This window comes from Ranitomeya variabilis, chromosome 1 (genome assembly GCF_051348905.1).
Source record: "Ranitomeya variabilis isolate aRanVar5 chromosome 1, aRanVar5.hap1, whole genome shotgun sequence".
Taxonomy (NCBI): Eukaryota; Metazoa; Chordata; class Amphibia; order Anura; family Dendrobatidae; genus Ranitomeya; species Ranitomeya variabilis.
Genome location: NC_135232.1, coordinates 1,166,771,329 through 1,166,793,306, shown reverse-complemented (window position 1 = coordinate 1,166,793,306; position 21,978 = coordinate 1,166,771,329). Strand labels below are relative to the sequence as shown.

General features: G+C 55.1%; 1 protein-coding gene across 1 annotated transcript in view; it reads right to left on the bottom strand.

Moving 5' to 3' along the window:
* Positions 1-21,978, bottom strand: part of TLX2 (T cell leukemia homeobox 2) — a 171,863-nt gene that overhangs the window by 31,996 nt on the left and 117,889 nt on the right. The gene's annotated exons all lie outside the window — the stretch shown is intronic.

The window sequence follows — 21,978 nt, the reverse complement described above, 5'->3', positions numbered from 1 at the left end:
TGTTATGGTGGCAGCTTACAAAATCTTTTGGCCAAAACAAAAGCTGCCGGCTATATGTGTGATCTGGTGATGGGAACTGCTAGGGTATGTGTCCACGTTAAGTAAACGCTGCGTGTTTGACGCTGCGTGGGGCCACAGCGTCAAACACGCAGCGTCCAGATGTTCCAGCATAGTGAAGGGGATTTTAGGAAATCTCGTCTCCACTATGCGTGGTAACACGCACCCGGCGGCCCTGCGACTCCGGACATGCGGCGCTTCTTTTAAGATCGCAGCATGTCCGTGTTCCTTGCGGCAGCTGCGACGCCGCAAGCTATAACACAGGGACCTATGTGTGGGGTGCGATGATCCCGGATGTGTGCAATGAACACATCCGGCATCATCGCGTCACAGTAGGGGGCGGGGCTTAGCGCCGAGCGGGTTTGCTGCTCCGACGCAACCGCCGGCCATCCTGAAGGTGGACACGTACCCTCAATGTGTGATTGGTGAGAAGTGGAGTTTTTCCAAGAGAGAGCGGTGGGACCGTGGACAGTTCGAGGGGTGGAGAGTGGAGGCGGGGCTGGGGTGGAGCCTGGGCGGAGTCTCAAGGGGGCCCCGAAAATTTTGCCAGTATGGGGCCCCGAAATTTCTAGTGGCAGCCCTGAGTGTACCCCCAGGGCTCCAGGTGTGTAGATGGAAGATGGTGAATGGCGCAGTAAAGAACGAGGACACAGGTTTGCAGTCTCTTTACCTGGTTTACTGAAGACTTCAGGCAGCCACAGTCCAGGGCACCAGATCACAGGGCAGGCAGAGTCCGGCCGGCTTGGAAGTGAATCCAGAGTCCCCTTATCCAGGTGGAGTTGAAAGCCTTCCTCTAGCGCGGTGGTGTTGTAGTCCCTTACTGCCTATGGCTTCACATAAGGTCCTCACAATTCTTCTCTGTCCCCCATATAGGATAGGACAATACCTGTATGACAGGTAACGCAAGCCTTTTTACAGGGACTCTAGGATGCCCCGGGCTCTATGTGTTACTGTGTCTTCAGGTGTGTGTGGCGGACAGGTAACTTGCAATTCAGCTGTTCTGCCGGTGTCTGCTGCAAGTCATAGAGTCCATTACAACCTCGGTGGTCCGGCTACCGGTTATCTGCGCTTCAGAAGGAGGCAGCCTGCTCGTAGCTGGTCTCCCCTGATGTTACTCTCTTGTGCTTCGAATTGAGCTAACATAAACTAATACCTAAAATGTATTATCTTTATTAAGTACAAAATGACAAACAACACTTAAAGGCACCAGGCCTATACAAACTTATGATTTGGTGCTCCTATATGTACAAATCCCTATAAGGCCCTGATGGACCCTAATATACCTTCCTTACAGCGGAGGTTGGCGCCCCCGCTCACCGACGGCTGACCCTAAATGCACCGTTATTCCCTACAGAGGTGCAGAGTTCAGACAGTAACCAATCTTTAATTGATAAAACAGTTGTGCCGTGGTGATCGGAAGGAATAGGGAGAAAAGGGAGGAGAGGTGAACCCGATGAAGTGATAAACACTAGATAACAACCTGCTTATCATCAGGAACCCTACAGAGACGGTAGCACTCAAATCACAACAAAAAACCAACCAATAAAAACCGGATAACTCTGAATATGATTCAGTGATGGAGGGTGGCACGATAAAGCCTCATATAATCCTCCCTCAACTCACCCTAGTCAAGCTGTCCCTACCTGACTGCGGAGGTTGGCTCCCTAGATAATTACGCAATGTGCCGTCCCTACCTGACTGCGGAGGTTGGCACCCTAGATAATTACGCAATGTGCCGTCCCTACCTGACTGCGGAGGTTGGCACCCTAGATAATTACGCAATGTGGCGTCCCTACCTGACTGCGGAGGTTGGCTCCCTAATTACGCAATGTGGCGTCTCTACCTGACTGCGGAGGTTGGCTCCCTAATTACGCAATGTGGCGTCCCTACCTGACTGCGGACGTTGGCTCCCTAGATAATTACGCAATGTGCCGTCCCTACCTGACTGCGGAGGTTGGCACCCTAGATAATTACGCAATGTGGCGTCCCTACCTGACTGCGGAGGTTGGCTCCCTAATTACGCAATGTGGCGTCCCTACCTGACTGCGGAGGTTGGCTCCCTAATTACGCAATGTGGCGTCCCTACCTGACTGCGGAGGTTGGAACCCTAGATAATAATGCAATGTGGCACCCCTACCTGACTGCGGAGGTTGGCTCCCTATATAATTACGCAATGTGGCGCCCCTACCTGACTGCGGAGGCTGGCTCCCTAGATAATTATGCAATGTGGCGCCCCTACCTGACTGCGGAGGTTGGAACCCTAGATAATTATGCAATGTGGCGCCCCTACCTGACTGCGGAGGTTGGCTCCCTATATAATTACGCAATGTGGCGCCCCTACCTGACTGCGGAGGTTGGCTCCCTAGATAATTACGCAATGTGGCGCCCCTACCTGACTGCGGAGGCTGGCTCCCTAGATAATTATGCAATGTGGCGTCCCTACCTGACTGCGGAGGTTGGAACCCTAGATAATTATGCAATGTGGCGCCCCTACCTGACTGCGGAGGTTGGCTCCCTATATAATTACGCAATGTGGCGTCCCTACCTGACTGCGGACGTTGGCTCCCTATATAATTACGCAATGTGGCGCCCCTACCTGACTGCGGAGGCTGGCTCCCTAGATAATTACGCAATGTGGCGCCCCTACCTGACTGCGGAGGTTGGCTCCCTAGATAATTACGCAATGTGGCGCCCCTACCTGACTGCGGAGGTTGGCTCCCTATATAATTACGCAATGTGGCGCCCCTACCTGACTGCGGAGGCTGGCTCCCTAGATAATTACGCAATGTGGCGCCCCTACCTGACTGCGGAGGCTGGCTCCCTAGATAATTACGCAATGTGGCGCCCCTACCTGACTGCGGGGGTTGGCTCCCTAGATAATTACGCAATGTGGCGCCCCCGCTCCCATCGACTTACCCTCACTTTCCATTCGAGTTAACCCTCTCTGCTCTCAAGCAAAAAAGAAGATAGAAGAGCAAGAAGGAAAAACCAAGACGTGAGGGGAACAAAAACTTTTTTTGTGAGTGATAGGAGCGGGTCAGGATCCCAGAAAAGAATAATGGTGCATTCAGGGATTCTATCCCTCTATTGTACAGTCTATCAGACACAGTGCAGCATGCTGAATGAAAATGGCCAGCCGAAGACACCTGTGTCCTACTCATGGACGAGTCACTGTCCTTCTAACATGCTCAGCATTAGAGCCGCAAAGGCCATGTAGATTGCCCCAGTTCCCTTATTGCCCTCTCCCCAATAATAAGCAGTCACAGTGAAATCCGGACAGTATGGAGAGGCCTCCCATAGGAGGCAGATGGAGGAGCCGATGGCCGTCACAACATCTTGTGTGCAGGCGCAGTGTGCCCGGTAATCACTGGGGTTAAATAGCCGCTCTATCAGGAACCATTGATGGAACCATTGCTAGAGACTGAGCTCAGCGTGATCACACCTGATAGACATGTCTCCTAGTTCAGACTGCGCATGCCCCAACGTAACACAAACACTAGAGGTAACACGCCATCTCCAGTGTTAGTGCGCATGTCATCTCACCTCAACCTCAAATTACTTTTAGGAGGGGCAGGTCCCTTAAAGACCGACTGGTGCATAGCCACTATGTAAGACCAAAACCTGAAAGGGGTTGTCCACTACTTTCAGTTAACCCCCCAATGTATCCCCCCGAGGCCCCTAATGAATTTTATAAATACCTTCTGTTGCCTGTGAGCGGCGCTATGGTGGCGGCTGAGTCCGGGTCACGTGACCCCCAGGCTGCAGCCACCGCTAATTTCCGCCGACATCATGTCAATTTCCAGATTCTGGAAATTGACGTGACGTCAGTAACAGGCGTGTCCCAGCCGCACAGTCACTCAAGAGTGACTGGGCTGTGGGCTGCCTGCGGGGCTGTGCTGGGGGCGGGCGGGGCTGTGCTGCTGTCTGTGCTGGGATCTGCTGGCCGAGATGTGCGGCGGCCGGTCCCGTGGCGGCGGCTGGTGTGTCGGCGGGGGTCTGCGCGGTGAAACCGAAGGTGCTGGAGTGTGGCTGTGCGGTGGTGGCGGCGTTGTCTCTGTGTGCAGGCATCGTCCAATGGGACTACAAGTCCCATCGGGCTCTGTCTGCTACAGTGACAGTGGGTGACACATTAGCCAATGATGGGACAGTAGTAGTCCCATCATCCGGCTAATGTGTTGAATGTAAAAAAAAAAACACCACACATATACAGTACATACATACATACATAGAACACACATACAGAACATGCGACATGCGACGACATGCGCCATGCGACGACATGCAACATGTGACATCATGCGACATGCACCATGTGACAACATGCGACATGCAGCATGCGAAATGTGACATGCACCATGTGACATGCAGCATGCGACATGCGACAACATGCAACATGTGACATCATGCGACATGCAGCATGCTACATGTGACAACATGTGACGACATGCACCATGCGACGACATGCAACATGTGACATCATGTGACATGCACCGTGCGACATGTGACGGCATGCGATGACATGCACCATGCGACGACATGCAACATGCGACATGCAACACGTGACATCATGCGACATGCCACATACAGTACATACATACAACATACATATAGACATACAGTGCATATAACAGAGTACAATACTCACCATCACTTGTCACTTTGATCCCCGAAGCCAGTGTCATCTGTAAAAAATATTAAAATAATAAACAACCAATATACTCCCTGATCCGCAGAAATCCAATTAAAACGAGTGTCCCTCGATCTCCCGTGGAGAGCAGGAGCATCAGCTGATGCGACCACTCTCCAGGGGCTCCAGGAACACAATGAGGGGAGGAAGGTATCCTTCCACAATGTATTCCCCACAATGTATTCCTACACCCCTGTGAAAAAATAGTCCCTAGTCTCACTTTATGGCATTGCTGTGTGAGAAAATTCCCACGCAGCTTTTAGCCATAAAGTGAGACCAGTGAACTTTAGTAACCTCTCAGTGATGCACTGCAGGAGCCATTGTCTCCTGTCAGTGTGTCACTGAGGGTCTTATAGAGCAGTGACATCACCCGATGTCACTGCTCTATAGGGGAGATCGTCGTGGGACACTCGTTATTAATTGGACTACGGCGGACAGGTAGTATACGGTTTATTATTTTACGTTTTCTGCAGGCGCTGAAGTATGGTAAGTATGGTGAAATGAAGAATAATAAAATACTTTTTTCTAATGTGTTTTATTAACCCTTTCCTACTATTGGATTAATAATGGATAGGTGTCTTATTGACGCCTCTCCGTTATTAACCCGGCTTAATGTCACCTTACAATAGCAAGGTGACATTAACCCCTTATTACCCCATATCCCACCGCTACATGGAGTGGGAAGAGAGGGGCTAAGTGCTGGAATTGGCGCATCTTACAGATGCGCCATTTCTGGGGCGGCTGCGGACTGGTATTTGTAACCGGGGGGGGGGGACCAATATCCATGGCCCCTCTCTAGGCTATGAATATCAGCCCGCAGCTGTCTGCGTAGCCTTTCTGGCTATAAAATATAGGGGGACCCCACGTCATTTTTTTTGGGGTCCCCCTATTTTAATAGCCAGTAAAGGCTACGCAGACAGCTGCGGGCTGATATTCATAGCAGGCTACAAATATTGGCCCCCGGCCGTCGGCTTTCCCCCTCTGGCGCAGAAAATTTTGCGGGAGCCCACGACATTTTTTTTTTTCTTTTTTTTACTGAAACATTGTTCATTAACCCCTTTCTGCCAGCTGACGGAATAGTACGTCAGCTGGCAGTATCCCCCGCTTTGAGGTGGGCTTCGGCGGTGAGCCCGCTTCAAAGCCGCAACATGTCAGCTGTTTTCAATACAACAAAAAAATGTACATGATCACTAAAGGCATAGCGAGAAAAAAAAATCAAAAGACAAAATTATGTTTTTTTGGTCGCCGCGACACTGCATTAAAATGCAATAATGGGCGATCAAAAGAACGTATCTGCACAAAAGTGGTATCATTAAAAACGTCAGCTCGGCGCGCAAAAAAATAGCCCTCACCGGACCCGATATCTCAGAAAATATAGACGCTACAGGTATCAGAAAATGGCGCAATTATTTTATTTCTTTTTAGCAAACTTTGGAATTTTTTTTCACCACTTAGATAAAAAATAACCTAGACGTGTTTGGTGTCTATGAACTCGTAATGACCTGGAGAATCAGAATGGCAGGTCAGTTTTAGGCTGTGTGCACACGTTGCAGATTTGGGTGCAGAATTTTCTGCACAAAATCTGCATCTCCTTGCAGAAAACGCCGCTGCGTTTTGGATGCATTTTTTTCACGTTTTTTCATTTTTTTTGCGCGGTTTTGATGCAGTCCTTGGTGTGGTTTTTGTTGCGGTTTTTGCGTGTTTTTTATGCGTTTTGGTGCGTTTTTGAAACCTAAATAAAGATGTATTATTGAACAAAAAAAAAAGATTTGTGATGTCATTATTGTCCAACCTCCTCTTTTACATTTGTCCAACCCACACTCCATTACACACAGATAGACATATAGATGATAGATGAGATGGATAGACAGATCTACATATAGATAGATCTATAGATGCATACATCTACCTATTCCTATATCTATCTGTAGATGTGTCTGGATAGATACAGTGGGGCAAAAAAGTATTTAGTCAGTCAGCAATAGTGCAAGTTCCACCACTTAAAAAGATGAGAGGCGTCTGTAATTTACATCATAGGTAGACCTCAACTATGGGAGACAAACTGAGAAAAAAAAATACAGAAAATCACATTGTCTGTTTTTTTATCATTTTATTTGCATATTATGGTGGAAAATAAGTATTTGGTCAGAAACAAACAATGAAGATTTCTGGCTCTCACAGACCTGTAACTTCTTCTTTAAGAGTCTCCTCTTTCCTCCACTCATTACCTGTAGTAATGGCACCTGTTTAAACTTGTTATCAGTATAAAAAGACACCTGTGCACACCCTCAAACAGTCTGACTCCTAACTCCACTATGGTGAAGACCAAAGAGCTGTCAAAGGACACCAGAAACAAAATTGTAGCCCTGCACCAGGCTGGGAAGACTGAATCTGCAATAGCCAACCAGCTTGGAGTGAAGAAATCAACAGTGGGAGCAATAATTAGAAAATGGAAGACATTCAAGACCACTGATAATCTCCCTCCATCTGGGGCTCCACACAAAATCCCACCCCGTGGGGTCAGAATGATCACAAGAACGGTGAGCAAAAATCCCAGGACCACGCGGGGGGACCTAGTGAATGAACTGCAGAGAGCTGGGACCAATGTAACAAGGCCTACCATAAGTAACACACTACGCCACCATGGACTCAGATCCTGCAGTGCCAGACGTGTCCCACTGCTTAAGCCAGTACATGTCCGGGCCCGCCTGAAGTTTGCTAGAGAGCATTTGGATGATCCAGAGGAGTTTTGGGAGAATGTCCTATGGTCTGATGAAACCAAACTGGAACTGTTTGGTAGAAACACAACTTGTCGTGTTTGGAGGAAAAAGAATACTGAGTTGCATCCATCAAACACCATACCTACTGTAAAGCATGGTGGTGGAAACATCATGCTTTGGGGCGGTTTCTCTGCAAAGGGGCCAGGACGACTGATCCGGGTACATGAAAGAATGAATGGGGCCATGTATCGTGAGATTTTGAGTGCAAACCTCCTTCCATCAGCAAGGGCATTGAAGATGAAACGTGGCTGGGTCTTTCAACATGACAATGATCCAAAGCACACCGCCAGGGCAACGAAGGAGTGGCTTCGTAAGAAGCATTTCAAGGTCCTGGAGTGGCCTAGCCAGTCTCCAGATCTCAACCCTATAGAAAACCTTTGGAGGGAGTTGAAAGTCCGTGTTGCCAATCGAAAAGCCAAAAACATCACTGCTCTAGAGGAGATCTGCATGGAGGAATGGGCCAACATACCAACAACAGTGTGTGGCAAACTTGTGAAGACTTACAGAAAACGTTTGACCTCTGTCATTGCCAACAAAGGATTTATTACAAAGTATTGAGATGAAATTTTGTTTCTAACCAAATACTTATTTTCCACCATAAAATGCAAATAAAATGATAACAAAAACAGACAATGTGATTATCTGGATTTTTTTTTCTCAGTTTGTCTCCCATAGTTGAGGTCTACCTATGATGTAAATTACAGACGCCTCTCATCTTTTTAAGTGGTGGAACTTGCACTATTGCTGACTGACTAAATACTTTTTTGCCCCACTGTATATCTATTGATAGATGTATGGATAGTGTAGGGTGTGTGTCCACTGTCCAGATTACATCCGAATGAGCTGCAGATTGGATGCTGCGTACTTGTAGTCCCATCGGATGATGCCTGCACACACACCCCAAAAGACCCCCGCACAGCCCCGCACACACCTGAACAGTCCCGCACACACCCGAACAGTCCCGCACAGCGCCGCACACATCCAAACAGTCCCGCACAGCGCCGAACACATCTGAACAGTCCCGCACACATCCGAACAGCCCGCAGACCCCGCACACACCTGAACAGCCCCGCACACACACGAACAGCCCACAGACCCCGCACACCCCTGAACAGTCCCGCACACACACGAACAGCCCGCAGACCCCGCACACACCTGAACAGCCGCGCACACACACGAACAGCCCACAGACCCCGCACACACCTGAACAGTCCCGCACACACCTGAACAGCCCCGTACAGCGCCGCACACATCCAAACAGTCCTGCACACATCCGAACAGCCCACAGACCCCGCACACACCTGAACAGTCCCGCACAGCGCCGCACACATCCGAACAGCCCACAGACCCCGCACACCCCTGAACAGTCCCGCACACACACGAACAGCCCGCAGACCCCGCACACACCTGAACAGCCGCGCACACACACGAACAGCCCACAGACCCCGCACACACCTGAACAGTCCCGCACACACCTGAACAGCCCCGTACAGCGCCGCACACATCCAAACAGTCCTGCACACATCCGAACAGCCCACAGACCCCGCACACACCTGAACAGTCCCGCACAGCGCCGCACACATCCGAACAGCCTGCAGACCCCGCCCGCACACACATACACGCACACCGTCACCGCCCACACACTTCCATCCTCCCAAGTTGCAGCGTTTCTCGGACCCACATCCGCATCTAAACTGCAGATCTTTTTTACATCTGCGGTTTTGCTGCGGATGTGCCCGACTCAATGAAAGTCTAAAGGTGCAGAAACGCTGCAGTTCGGCACAAGAAGTGACATGCTGCGGGAAAAAAAAGCTGTGTTTCGGTGCGGCCTTTTCCGCAGCATGTGCACAACAAGTCTGCGGCTCCCATAGACTTACATTGGTTGTGCTCTACACTGCGGATTTGATGCAATTCAGTGCGGCAAAAAACCCTGCGGATCTGCAATCAAATCCACAATGTGTGCACACAGCCTTAGCATTTAGGGAACCGAGCAAAAAAGCCAAAAACAAGTGTGGGATTGCAGTTTATTTGCAATTTCATTGCACTTTGACTTTTTTTCACATTTTCTGTTACACGACATGGTAAAACCAATGGTGTCGTTCAAAAGTAGAACTTGTCCCGCAAAAGATAAGCCCTCACATGGCCATATTGATGGAAAAATGATGGCTCTGGAAAGAAGGGGAGCGATAAACGAAAACAAAAAAGCTCCAGGGGTGAAGGGGTTTAGAAACATGGATATGGACATACCTATGGAAATAGACATAGATGAATACATACAGATATATCTATATATCTATCTATCTGTCTATCCATCCATCCATCCGTGTGTAATGGAGGGTGGGTTGGACAGAAATCTTTTTGAAGCTAGAGGAGGAAGGGGTTGGGGTGTGTTTTGGAGGGGGTGTGGTAGGTTCGTGCTTAGTGGCAGTGCAATGCATCATGGAACTTGTAGTATTAGAGCACAATAAGTCAGGAGAAAGGAAGTTGTCGATTAACCCCATGAGAGCTGGATCCAGCACTGAAGATGTGCTGCTACAGCATGATAAAAGGTAATATTGCTAAAATAAAGACAATGGATGTTTTCAGTGGCACAAAATAGCAAGATTTATGGAAAAAAAAAAAAGTTATAGTAGTGGACAACTTTTTGAAGGAACATGGTTGGATAGGAAGGTCTGTGGGACGTTTAGATGTGGGAATGGTAGTGACACCATGGAAGGGATTTCAGAGTGCTCCAACAGGACGGAGGCTCTTCACTAGAGATTATGCCAACTGTAAAACAACTGGGGTAGTATAATGGCGACCTGCTCGTGCCCCATGAATTATGGAGGGAAAGCAAGGAGAGCGCTTAGGAAGAGAGTGAACATCTTGGTGATGTGAGGAATAAGAGGGACGCCCCGTAGCGAGGCCCATGTGGGGATGTGACACCCTCAGGGTCTGTGTGTAGGAAGTAGTCAGACCCAGTGGGAGACAGGGCGACTGGGAGACAGGGCGACAGGGCGACTGGGAGACAGGGCGACTGGGAGACAGAGCGAATGGGAGACAGAGCGAATGGGAGACAGGGCGACTGGGAGACAGGGCGACTGGGAGACAGGGCGACTGGGAGACAGGGAGACAGGGAGACAGGGCGAATGGGAGACAGGGCGACTGGGAGACAGGGCGACTGGGAGACAGGGCGACTGGGAGACAGGGCGACTGGGAGACAGGGCGAATGGGAGACAGAGCGAATGGGAGACAGGGCGACTGGGAGACAGGGCGACTGGGAGACAGGGCGACTGGGAGACAGGGCGACTGGGAGACAGGGAGACAGGGCGAATGGGAGACAGGGAGACAGGGCGAATGGGAGACAGGGCGACTGGGAGACAGGGCGACTGGGAGACAGGGCGACTGGGAGACAGGGCGACTGGGAGACAGGGCGACTGAGAGACAGGGCGACTGAGAGACAGGGCGAATGGGAGACAGGGCGACTGGGAGACAGGGAGACAGGGCGAATGGGAGACAGGGCGACTGGGAGACAGGGCGACTGGGAGACAGGGCGACTGGGAGACAGGGAGACAGGGCGAATGGGAGACAGGGAGACAGGGCGAATGGGAGACAGGGCGACTGGGAGACAGGGCGACTGGGAGACAGGGCGACTGGGAGACAGGGCGACTGAGAGACAGGGCGACTGAGAGACAGGGCGAATGGGAGACAGGGCGACTGGGAGACAGGGAGACAGGGCGAATGGGAGACAGGGCGACTGGGAGACAGGGCGACTGGGAGACAGGGCGACTGGGAGACAGGGAGACAGGGCGAATGGGAGACAGGGAGACAGGGCGAATGGGAGACAGGGCGACTGGGAGACAGGGCGACTGGGAGACAGGGCGACTGGGAGACAGGGCGACTGAGAGACAGGGCGACTGAGAGACAGGGCGAATGGGAGACAGGGCGACTGGGAGACAGGGCGACTGGGAGACAGGGCGACTGGGAGACAGGGAGACAGGGAGACAGGGCGAATGGGAGACAGGGCGACTGGGAGACAGGGCGACTGGGAGACAGGGCGACTGGGAGACAGGGCGACTGGGAGACAGGGCGAATGGGAGACAGAGCGAATGGGAGACAGGGCGACTGGGAGACAGGGCGACTGGGAGACAGGGCGACTGGGAGACAGGGCGACTGGGAGACAGGGAGACAGGGCGAATGGGAGACAGGGAGACAGGGCGAATGGGAGACAGGGCGACTGGGAGACAGGGCGACTGGGAGACAGGGCGACTGGGAGACAGGGCGACTGGGAGACAGGGCGACTGAGAGACAGGGCGACTGAGAGACAGGGCGAATGGGAGACAGGGCGACTGGGAGACAGGGAGACAGGGCGAATGGGAGACAGGGCGACTGGGAGACAGGGCGACTGGGAGACAGGGCGACTGGGAGACAGGGAGACAGGGCGAATGGGAGACAGGGAGACAGGGCGAATGGGAGACAGGGCGACTGGGAGACAGGGCGACTGGGAGACAGGGCGACTGGGAGACAGGGCGACTGAGAGACAGGGCGACTGAGAGACAGGGCGAATGGGAGACAGGGCGACTGGGAGACAGGGAGACAGGGCGAATGGGAGACAGGGCGACTGGGAGACAGGGCGACTGGGAGACAGGGCGACTGGGAGACAGGGAGACAGGGCGAATGGGAGACAGGGAGACAGGGCGAATGGGAGACAGGGCGACTGGGAGACAGGGCGACTGGGAGACAGGGCGACTGGGAGACAGGGCGACTGAGAGACAGGGCGACTGAGAGACAGGGCGAATGGGAGACAGGGCGACTGGGAGACAGGGCGACTGGGAGACAGGGCGACTGGGAGACAGGGAGACAGGGCGAATGGGAGACAGGGAGACAGGGCGAATGGGAGACAGGGCGACTGGGAGACAGGGCGACTGGGAGACAGGGCGACTGGGAGACAGGGCGACTGAGAGACAGGGCGACTGAGAGACAGGGCGAATGGGAGACAGGGCGACTGGGAGACAGGGAGACAGGGCGAATGGGAGACAGGGCGACTGGGAGACAGGGCGACTGGGAGACAGGGCGACTGGGAGACAGGGCGACTGGGAGACAGGGCGACTGAGAGACAGGGCGACTGAGAGACAGGGCGACTGAGAGACAGGGCGAATGGGAGACAGGGCGACTGGGAGACAGGGAGACAGGGCGAATGGGAGACAGGGCGACTGGGAGACAGGGCGACTGGGAGACAGGGAGACTGGGCGACTGGGAGACTGGGAGACTGGGCGACTGGGAGACTGGGCGAATGGGAGACTGGGCGAATGGGAGACAGGGCGACTGGGAGACAGGGCGACTGGGAGACAGGGCGACTGGGAGACTGGGCGACTGGGAGACTGGGCGAATGGGAGACAGGGCGAATGGGAGACAGGGCGACTGGGAGACAGGGCGACTGGGAGACAGGGCGACTGGGAGACAGGGCGACTGGGAGACAGGGCGACTGGGAGACTGGGAGACAGGGCGACTGGGAGACAGGGCGACAGGGCGACAGGGCGACTGGGAGACAGGGCGAATGGGAGACAGGGCGACTGGGAGACAGGGAGACAGGGAGACAGGGCGACAGGGCGACTGGGAGACAGGGCGACTGGGAGACAGGGCGAATGGGAGACAGGGCGAATGGGAGACAGGGCGAATGGGAGACAGGGCGAATGGGAGACAGGGCGAATGGGAGACAGGGAGACAGGGCGACTGGGAGACAGGGCGACTGGGAGACAGGGCGACTGGGAGACAGGGCGACTGGGAGACAGGGCGACTGGGAGACAGGGCGACTGGGAGACAGGGAGACAGGGCGACTGGGAGACAGGGCGACTGGGAGACAGGGAGACAGGGCGACTGGGAGACAGGGCGACAGGGCGACTGGGAGACAGGGCGACTGGGAGACAGGGCGACTGGGAGACAGGGAGACAGGGCGACTGGGAGACAGGGCGACTGGGAGACAGGGAGACAGGGCGACTGGGAGACAGGGAGACAGGGCGACAGGGCGACAGGGCGACTGGGAGACAGGGCGACTGGGAGACAGGGCGACTGGGAGACAGGGCGAATGGGAGACAGGGCGACAGGGCGACTGGGAGACAGGGCGACTGGGAGACAGGGCGAATGGGAGACAGGGCGAATGGGAGACAGGGCGACTGGGAGACAGGGTGAATGGGAGACAGGGAGACTGGGAGACAGGGAGACTGGGAGACAGGGCGACAGGGCGAATGGGAGACAGGGCGAATGGGAGACAGGGCGACTGGGAGACAGGGCGACTGGGAGACTGGGCGACTGGGAGACAGGGCGACTGGGAGACAGGGCGAATGGGAGACAGGGCGAATGGGAGACAGGGCGAATGGGAGATAGGGCGAATGGGAGACAGGGAGACAGGGCGACTGGGAGACAGGGCGACTGGGAGACAGGGCGACTGGGAGACAGGGCGACTGGGAGACAGGGCGACTGGGAGACTGGGCGACTGGGAGACTGGGCGACTGGGAGACTGGGCGACTGAGAGACAGGGCGAATGGGAGACAGGGCGACTGGGATAGGCCTCAGTGGATCTGTAGAATGGAGTCAGTAGCCCCGAGGGTACATATATAGCTGCTTTATCTTTTCATCGCTGTTATGGCTAGTGACACCTTATAATTTAGTGCTTTTCGGCCATACCACTTAGGAGACACTGTTTGATTAACATCTATTTCGAAGTGGCCACAATTTGGTCACTGATTCATCTATCACTGGGTCATCACTGACACATTTTTAGAACAATGCTGGGGCTATAGAAAGTGACTTTTCGTGGGTGTGCTATAACGTGAATTGAGAATTGGGGGCTGAGTATCGGTGTCTATAACCAACGTTTGCCGGTATTTCTGGCCTATTACTTTGTACAGTACGAAGAGGGTACGGCACTTCTTTCGCACATGTTATCCCCTTAAATGGGGGCATGTGCTGGTATAATACAGTGTAAACACATTATTATTGTAATATGGGGACCTACAGACGACCCACATGTACAGCGGCCCTCGCCTACAATGGATTGAGGGGACCCACATGCTGTGAGCATTAGGCTATTTGTATATATGTATTTGTGGTGATTACTGCCTTTATTCCAATGTGCATGTGAGGTGTATGGAGAGCAGGCGGGTATTGTGTGAAAGCAGGCGGGTATTGTGTGAAAGCAGGCGGATACTGTGTGAAAGCAGGCGGGTATTGTGTGAAAGCAGGCGGGTATTGTGTGAAAGCAGGCGGGTAGTGTGTGAAAGCAGGCGGGTATTGTGTGAAAGCAGGCGGGTATTGTGTGAAAGCAGGCGGGTATTGTGTGAAAGCAGGCGGGTATTGTGTGAAAGCAGGCGGGTATTGTGTGAAAGCAGGCGGGTATTGTGTGAAAGCAGGCGGGTAGTGTGTGAAAGCAGGCGGGTAGTGTGTGAAAGCAGGCGGGTAGTGTGTGAAAGCAGGCGGGTAGTGTGTGAAAGCAGGCGGGTACTGTGTGAGAGCAGGCGGGTATTGTGTGAAAGCAGGCGGGTATTGTGTGAAAGCAGGCGGATACTGTGTGAAAGCAGGCGGGTATTGTGTGAAAGCAGGCGGGTATTGTGTGAAAGCAGGCGGGTAGTGTGTGAAAGCAGGCGGGTATTGTGTGAAAGCAGGCGGGTATTGTGTGAAAGCAGGCGGGTATTGTGTGAAAGCAGGCGGGTATTGTGTGAAAGCAGGCGGGTATTGTGTGAAAGCAGGCGGGTATTGTGTGAAAGCAGGCGGGTATTGTGTGAAAGCAGGCGGGTAGTGTGTGAAAGCAGGCGGGTAGTGTGTGAAAGCAGGCGGGTAGTGTGTGAAAGCAGGCGGGTAGTGTGTGAAAGCAGGCGGGTACTGTGTGAGAGCAGGCGGGTATTGTGTGAAAGCAGGCGGGTATTGTGTGAAAGCAGGCGGGTATTGTGTGAAAGCAGGCGGGTAGTGTGTGAAAGCAGGCTGGTATTGTGTGAGAGCAGGCGGGTATTGTGTGAAAGCAGGCGGGTATTGTGTGAAAGCAGGCGGGTAGTGTGTGAAAGCAGGCGGGTAGTGTGTGAAAGCAGGCGGGTACTGTGTGAAAGCAGGCGGGTAGTGTGTGAAAGCAGGCGGGTACTGTGTGAAAGCAGGCGGGTAGTGTGTGAAAGCAGGCGGGTAGTGTGTGAGAGCAGGCGGGTATTGTGTGAGAGCAGGCGGGTAGTGTGTGAGAGCAGGCGGGTAGTGTGTGAAAGCAGGCGGGTAGTGTGTGAAAGCAGGCGGGTACTGTGTGAAAGCAGGCGGGTAGTGTGTGAAAGCAGGCGGGTACTGTGTGAAAGCAGGGGGGTAGTGTGTGAAAGCAGGCGGGTAGTGTGTGAAAGCAGGCGGGTAGTGTGTGAAAGCAGGCGGGTATTGTGTGAAAGCAGGCGGGTATTGTGTGAAAGCAGGCGGGTAGTGTGTGAAAGCAGGCGGGTAGTGTGTGAGAGCAGGCGGGTATTGTGTGAGAGCAGGCGGGTAGTGTGTGAGAGCAGGCGGGTAGTGTGTGAGAGCAGGCGGGTATTGTGTGAGAGCAGGCGGGTAGTGTGTGAGAGCAGGCGGGTAGTGTGTGAGAGCAGGCGGGTAGTGTGTGAGAGCAGGCGGGTAGTGTGTGAGAGCAGGCGGGTATTGTGTGAGAGCAGGCGGGTATTGTGTGAAAGCAGGCGGGTATTGTGTGAAAGCAGGCGGGTATTGTGTGAGAGCAGGCGGGTATTGTGTGAGAGCAGGCGGGTATTGTGTGAAAGCAGGCGGGTAGTGTGTGAAAGCAGGCGGGTAGTGTGTGAAAGCAGGCGGGTAGTGTGTGAAAGCAGGCGGGTAGTGTGTGAAAGCAGGCGGGTAGTGTGTGAAAGCAGGCGGGTAGTGTGTGAAAGCAGGCGGGTAGTGTGTGAGAGCAGGCGGGTAATGTGTGAGAGCAGGCGGGTAGTGTGTGAGAGCAGGCGGGTAGTGTGTGAGAGCAGGCGGGTAGTGTGTGAGAGCAGGCGGGTAGTGTGTGAGAGCAGGCGGGTAGTGTGTGAGAGCAGGCGGGTAGTGTGTGAGAGCAGGCGGGTAGTGTGTGAGAGCAGGCGGGTAGTGTGTGAGAGCAGGCGGGTAGTGTGTGAGAGCAGGCGGGTAGTGTGTGAGAGCAGGCGGGTAGTGTGTGAGAGCAGGCGGGTAGTGTGTGAGAGCAGGCGGGTAGTGTGTGAGAGCAGGCGGGTACTGTGTGAGAGCAGGCGGGTACTGTGTGAGAGCAGGCGGGTACTGTGTGAGAGCAGGCGGGTAGTGTGTGAGAGCAGGCGGGTAGTGTGTGAGAGCAGGCGGGTATTGTGTGAGAGCAGGCGGGTAGTGTGTGAGAGCAGGCGGGTATTGTGTGAGAGCAGGCGGGTAGTGTGTGAGAGCAGGCGGGTAGTGTGTGAGAGCAGGCGGGTACTGTGTGAGAGCAGGCGGGTATTGTGTGAGAGCAGGCGGGTAGTGTGTGAGAGCAGGCGGGTATTGTGTGAGAGCAGGCGGGTAGTGTGTGAGAGCAGGCGGGTAGTGTGTGAGAGCAGGCGGGTATTGTGTGAGAGCAGGCGGGTTGTGTGTGAGAGCAGGCGGGTATTGTGTGAGAGCAGGCGGGTTGTGTGTGAGAGCAGGCGGGTATTGTGTGAGAGCAGGCGGGTATTGTGTGAGAGCAGGCGGGTAGTGTGTGAGAGCAGGCGGGTAGTGTGTGAGAGCAGGCGGGTAGTGTGTGAGAGCAGGCGGGTAGTGTGTGAGAGCAGGCGGGTAGTGTGTGAGAGCAGGCGGGTAGTGTGTGAGAGCAGGCGGGTAGTGTGTGAGAGCAGGCGGGTAGTGTGTGAGAGCAGGCGGGTAGTGTGTGAGAGCAGGCGGGTAGTGTGTGAGAGCAGGCGGGTATTGTGTGAGAGCAGGCGGGTAGTGTGTGAGAGCAGGCGGGTATTGTGTGAGAGCAGGCGGGTAGTGTGTGAGAGCAGGCGGGTATTGTGTGAGAGCAGGCGGGTAGTGTGTGAGAGCAGGCGGGTAGTGTGTGAGAGCAGGCGGGTATTGTGTGAGAGCAGGCGGGTAGTGTGTGAGAGCAGGCGGGTAGTGTGTGAGAGCAGGCGGGTATTGTGTGAGAGCAGGCGGGTTGTGTGTGAGAGCAGGCGGGTATTGTGTGAGAGCAGGCGGGTATTGTGTGAGAGCAGGCGGGTACTGTGTGAGAGCAGGCGGGTACTGTGTGAGAGCAGGCGGGTACTGTGTGAGAGCAGGCGGGTATTGTGTGAGAGCAGGCGGGTATTGTGTGAGAGCAGGCGGGTAGTGTGTGAGAGCAGGCGGGTAGTGTGTGAGAGCAGGCGGGTATTGTGTGAGAGCAGGCGGGTATTGTGTGAGAGCAGGCGGGTATTGTGTGAGAGCAGGCGGGTAGTGTGTGAGAGCAGGCGGGTAGTGTGTGAGAGCAGGCGGGTATTGTGTGAGAGCAGGCGGGTAGTGTGTGAGAGCAGGCGGGTAGTGTGTGAGAGCAGGCGGGTAGTGTGTGAGAGCAGGCGGGTAGTGTGTGAGAGCAGGCGGGTATTGTGTGAGAGCAGGCGGGTTGTGTGTGAGAGCAGGCGGGTTGTGTGTGAGAGCAGGCGGGTATTGTGTGAGAGCAGGCGGGTATTGTGTGAGAGCAGGCGGGTAGTGTGTGAGAGCAGGCGGGTAGTGTGTGAGAGCAGGCGGGTAGTGTGTGAGAGCAGGCGGGTAGTGTGTGAGAGCAGGCGGGTAGTGTGTGAGAGCAGGCGGGTAGTGTGTGAGAGCAGGCGGGTAGTGTGTGAGAGCAGGCGGGTATTGTGTGAGAGCAGGCGGGTAGTGTGTGAGAGCAGGCGGGTATTGTGTGAGAGCAGGCGGGTAGTGTGTGAGAGCAGGCGGGTATTGTGTGAGAGCAGGCGGGTAGTGTGTGAGAGCAGGCGGGTAGTGTGTGAGAGCAGGCGGGTATTGTGTGAGAGCAGGCGGGTATTGTGTGAGAGCAGGCGGGTAGTGTGTGAGAGCAGGCGGGTAGTGTGTGAGAGCAGGCGGGTAGTGTGTGAGAGCAGGCGGGTAGTGTGTGAGAGCAGGCGGGTATTGTGTGAGAGCAGGCGGGTAGTGTGTGAGAGCAGGCGGGTATTGTGTGAGAGCAGGCGGGTAGTGTGTGAGAGCAGGCGGGTAGTGTGTGAGAGCAGGCGGGTAGTGTGTGAGAGCAGGCGGGTAGTGTGTGAGAGCAGGCGGGTATTGTGTGAGAGCAGGCGGGTAGTGTGTGAGAGCAGGCGGGTAGTGTGTGAGAGCAGGCGGGTAGTGTGTGAGAGCAGGCGGGTATTGTGTGAGAGCAGGCGGGTAGTGTGTGAGAGCAGGCTGGTATTGTGTGAGAGCAGGCGGGTAGTGTGTGAGAGCAGGCGGGTAGTGTGTGAGAGCAGGCGGGTATTGTGTGAGAGCAGGCGGGTAGTGTGTGAGAGCAGGCGGGTAGTGTGTGAGAGCAGGCGGGTATTGTGTGAGAGCAGGCGGGTTGTGTGTGAGAGCAGGCGGGTATTGTGTGAGAGCAGGCGGGTATTGTGTGAGAGCAGGCGGGTATTGTGTGAGAGCAGGCGGGTAGTGTGTGAGAGCAGGCGGGTAGTGTGTGAGAGCAGGCGGGTATTGTGTGAGAGCAGGCGGGTATTGTGTGAGAGCAGGCGGGTAGTGTGTGAGAGCAGGCGGGTAGTGTGTGAGAGCAGGCGGGTATTGTGTGAGAGCAGGCGGGTAGTGTGTGAGAGCAGGCGGGTAGTGTGTGAGAGCAGGCGGGTATTGTGTGAGAGCAGGCGGGTAGTGTGTGAGAGCAGGCGGGTAGTGTGTGAGAGCAGGCGGGTAGTGTGTGAGAGCAGGCGGGTATTGTGTGAGAGCAGGCGGGTATTGTGTGAGAGCAGGCGGGTAGTGTGTGAGAGCAGGCGGGTAGTGTGTGAGAGCAGGCGGGTATTGTGTGAGAGCAGGCGGGTAGTGTGTGAGAGCAGGCTGGTATTGTGTGAGAGCAGGCGGGTAGTGTGTGAGAGCAGGCGGGTAGTGTGTGAGAGCAGGCGGGTATTGTGTGAGAGCAGGCGGGTAGTGTGTGAGAGCAGGCGGGTAGTGTGTGAGAGCAGGCGGGTATTGTGTGAGAGCAGGCGGGTTGTGTGTGAGAGCAGGCGGGTATTGTGTGAGAGCAGGCGGGTATTGTGTGAGAGCAGGCGGGTATTGTGTGAGAGCAGGCGGGTAGTGTGTGAGAGCAGGCGGGTAGTGTGTGAGAGCAGGCGGGTATTGTGTGAGAGCAGGCGGGTATTGTGTGAGAGCAGGCGGGTATTGTGTGAGAGCAGGCGGGTAGTGTGTGAGAGCAGGCGGGTAGTGTGTGAGAGCAGGCGGGTATTGCGTGAGAGCAGGCGGGTAGTGTGTGAGAGCAGGCGGGTATTGTGTGAGAGCAGGCGGGTAGTGTGTGAGAGCAGGCGGGTAGTGTGTGAGAGCAGGCGGGTATTGTGTGAGAGCAGGCGGGTTGTGTGTGAGAGCAGGCGGGTATTGTGTGAGAGCAGGCGGGTATTGTGTGAGAGCAGGCGGGTAGTGTGTGAGAGCAGGCGGGTAGTGTGTGAGAGCAGGCGGGTAGTGTGTGAGAGCAGGCGGGTAGTGTGTGAGAGCAGGCGGGTAGTGTGTGAGAGCAGGCGGGTAGTGTGTGAGAGCAGGCGGGTAGTGTGTGAGAGCAGGCGGGTATTGTGTGAGAGCAGGCGGGTAGTGTGTGAGAGCAGGCGGGTAGTGTGTGAGAGCAGGCGGGTATTGTGTGAGAGCAGGCGGGTAGTGTGTGAGAGCAGGCGGGTAGTGTGTGAGAGCAGGCGGGTAGTGTGTGAGAGCAGGCGGGTATTGTGTGAGAGCAGGCGGGTAGTGTGTGAGAGCAGGCGGGTATTGTGTGAGAGCAGGCGGGTATTGTGTGAGAGCAGGCGGGTAGTGTGTGAGAGCAGGCGGGTATTGTGTGAGAGCAGGCGGGTAGTGTGTGAGAGCAGGCGGGTAGTGTGTGAGAGCAGGCGGGTATTGTGTGAGAGCAGGCGGGTATTGTGTGAGAGCAGGCGGGTAGTGTGTGAGAGCAGGCGGGTAGTGTGTGAGAGCAGGCGGGTAGTGTGTGAGAGCAGGCGGGTAGTGTGTGAGAGCAGGCGGGTAGTGTGTGAGAGCAGGCGGGTATTGTGTGAGAGCAGGCGGGTAGTGTGTGAGAGCAGGCGGGTAGTGTGTGAGAGCAGGCGGGTAGTGTGTGAGAGCAGGCGGGTAGTGTGTGAGAGCAGGCGGGTAGTGTGTGAGAGCAGGCGGGTAGTGTGTGAGAGCAGGCGGGTAGTGTGTGAGAGCAGGCGGGTAGTGTGTGAGAGCAGGCGGGTAGTGTGTGAGAGCAGGCGGGTAGTGTGTGAGAGCAGGCGGGTAGTGTGTGAGAGCAGGCGGGTATTGTGTGAGAGCAGGCGGGTAGTGTGTGAGAGCAGGCGGGTATTGTGTGAGAGCAGGCGGGTAGTGTGTGAGAGCAGGCGGGTAGTGTGTGAGAGCAGGCGGGTATTGTGTGAGAGCAGGCGGGTATTGTGTGAGAGCAGGCGGGTAGTGTGTGAGAGCAGGCGGGTAGTGTGTGAGAGCAGGCGGGTAGTGTGTGAGAGCAGGCGGGTATTGTGTGAGAGCAGGCGGGTAGTGTGTGAGAGCAGGCGGGTAGTGTGTGAGAGCAGGCGGGTATTGTGTGAGAGCAGGCGGGTAGTGTGTGAGAGCAGGCGGGTAGTGTGTGAGAGCAGGCGGGTAGTGTGTGAGAGCAGGCGGGTAGTGTGTGAGAGCAGGCGGGTATTGTGTGAGAGCAGGCGGGTAGTGTGTGAGAGCAGGCGGGTAGTGTGTGAGAGCAGGCGGGTAGTGTGTGAGAGCAGGCGGGTAGTGTGTGACAGCAGGCGGGTATTGTGTGAGAGCAGGCGGGTATTGTGTGAGAGCAGGCGGGTAGTGTGTGAGAGCAGGCTGGTATTGTGTGAGAGCAGGCGGGTATTGTGTGAGAGCAGGCGGGTAGTGTGTGACAGCAGGCGGGTATTGTGTGAGAGCAGGCGGGTAGTGTGTGACAGCAGGCGGGTATTGTGTGAGAGCAGGCGGGTAGTGTGTGACAGCAGGCGGGTATTGTGTGAGAGCAGGCGGGTAGTGTGTGAGAGCAGGCGGGTATTGTGTGAGAGCAGGCGGGTATTGTGTGAGAGCAGGCGGGTAGTGTGTGAGAGCAGGCGGGTAGTGTGTGAGAGCAGGCGGGTAGTGTGTGACAGCAGGCGGGTATTGTGTGAGAGCAGGCGGGTAGTGTGTGACAGCAGGCGGGTATTGTGTGAGAGCAGGCGGGTATTGTGTGAGAGCAGGCGGGTAGTGTGTGAGAGCAGGCGGGTAGTGTGTGAGAGCAGGCGGGTATTGTGTGAGAGCAGGCGGGTAGTGTGTGACAGCAGGCGGGTAGTGTGTGAGAGCAGGCGGGTATTGTGTGAGAGCAGGCGGGTAGTGTGTGACAGCAGGCGGGTATTG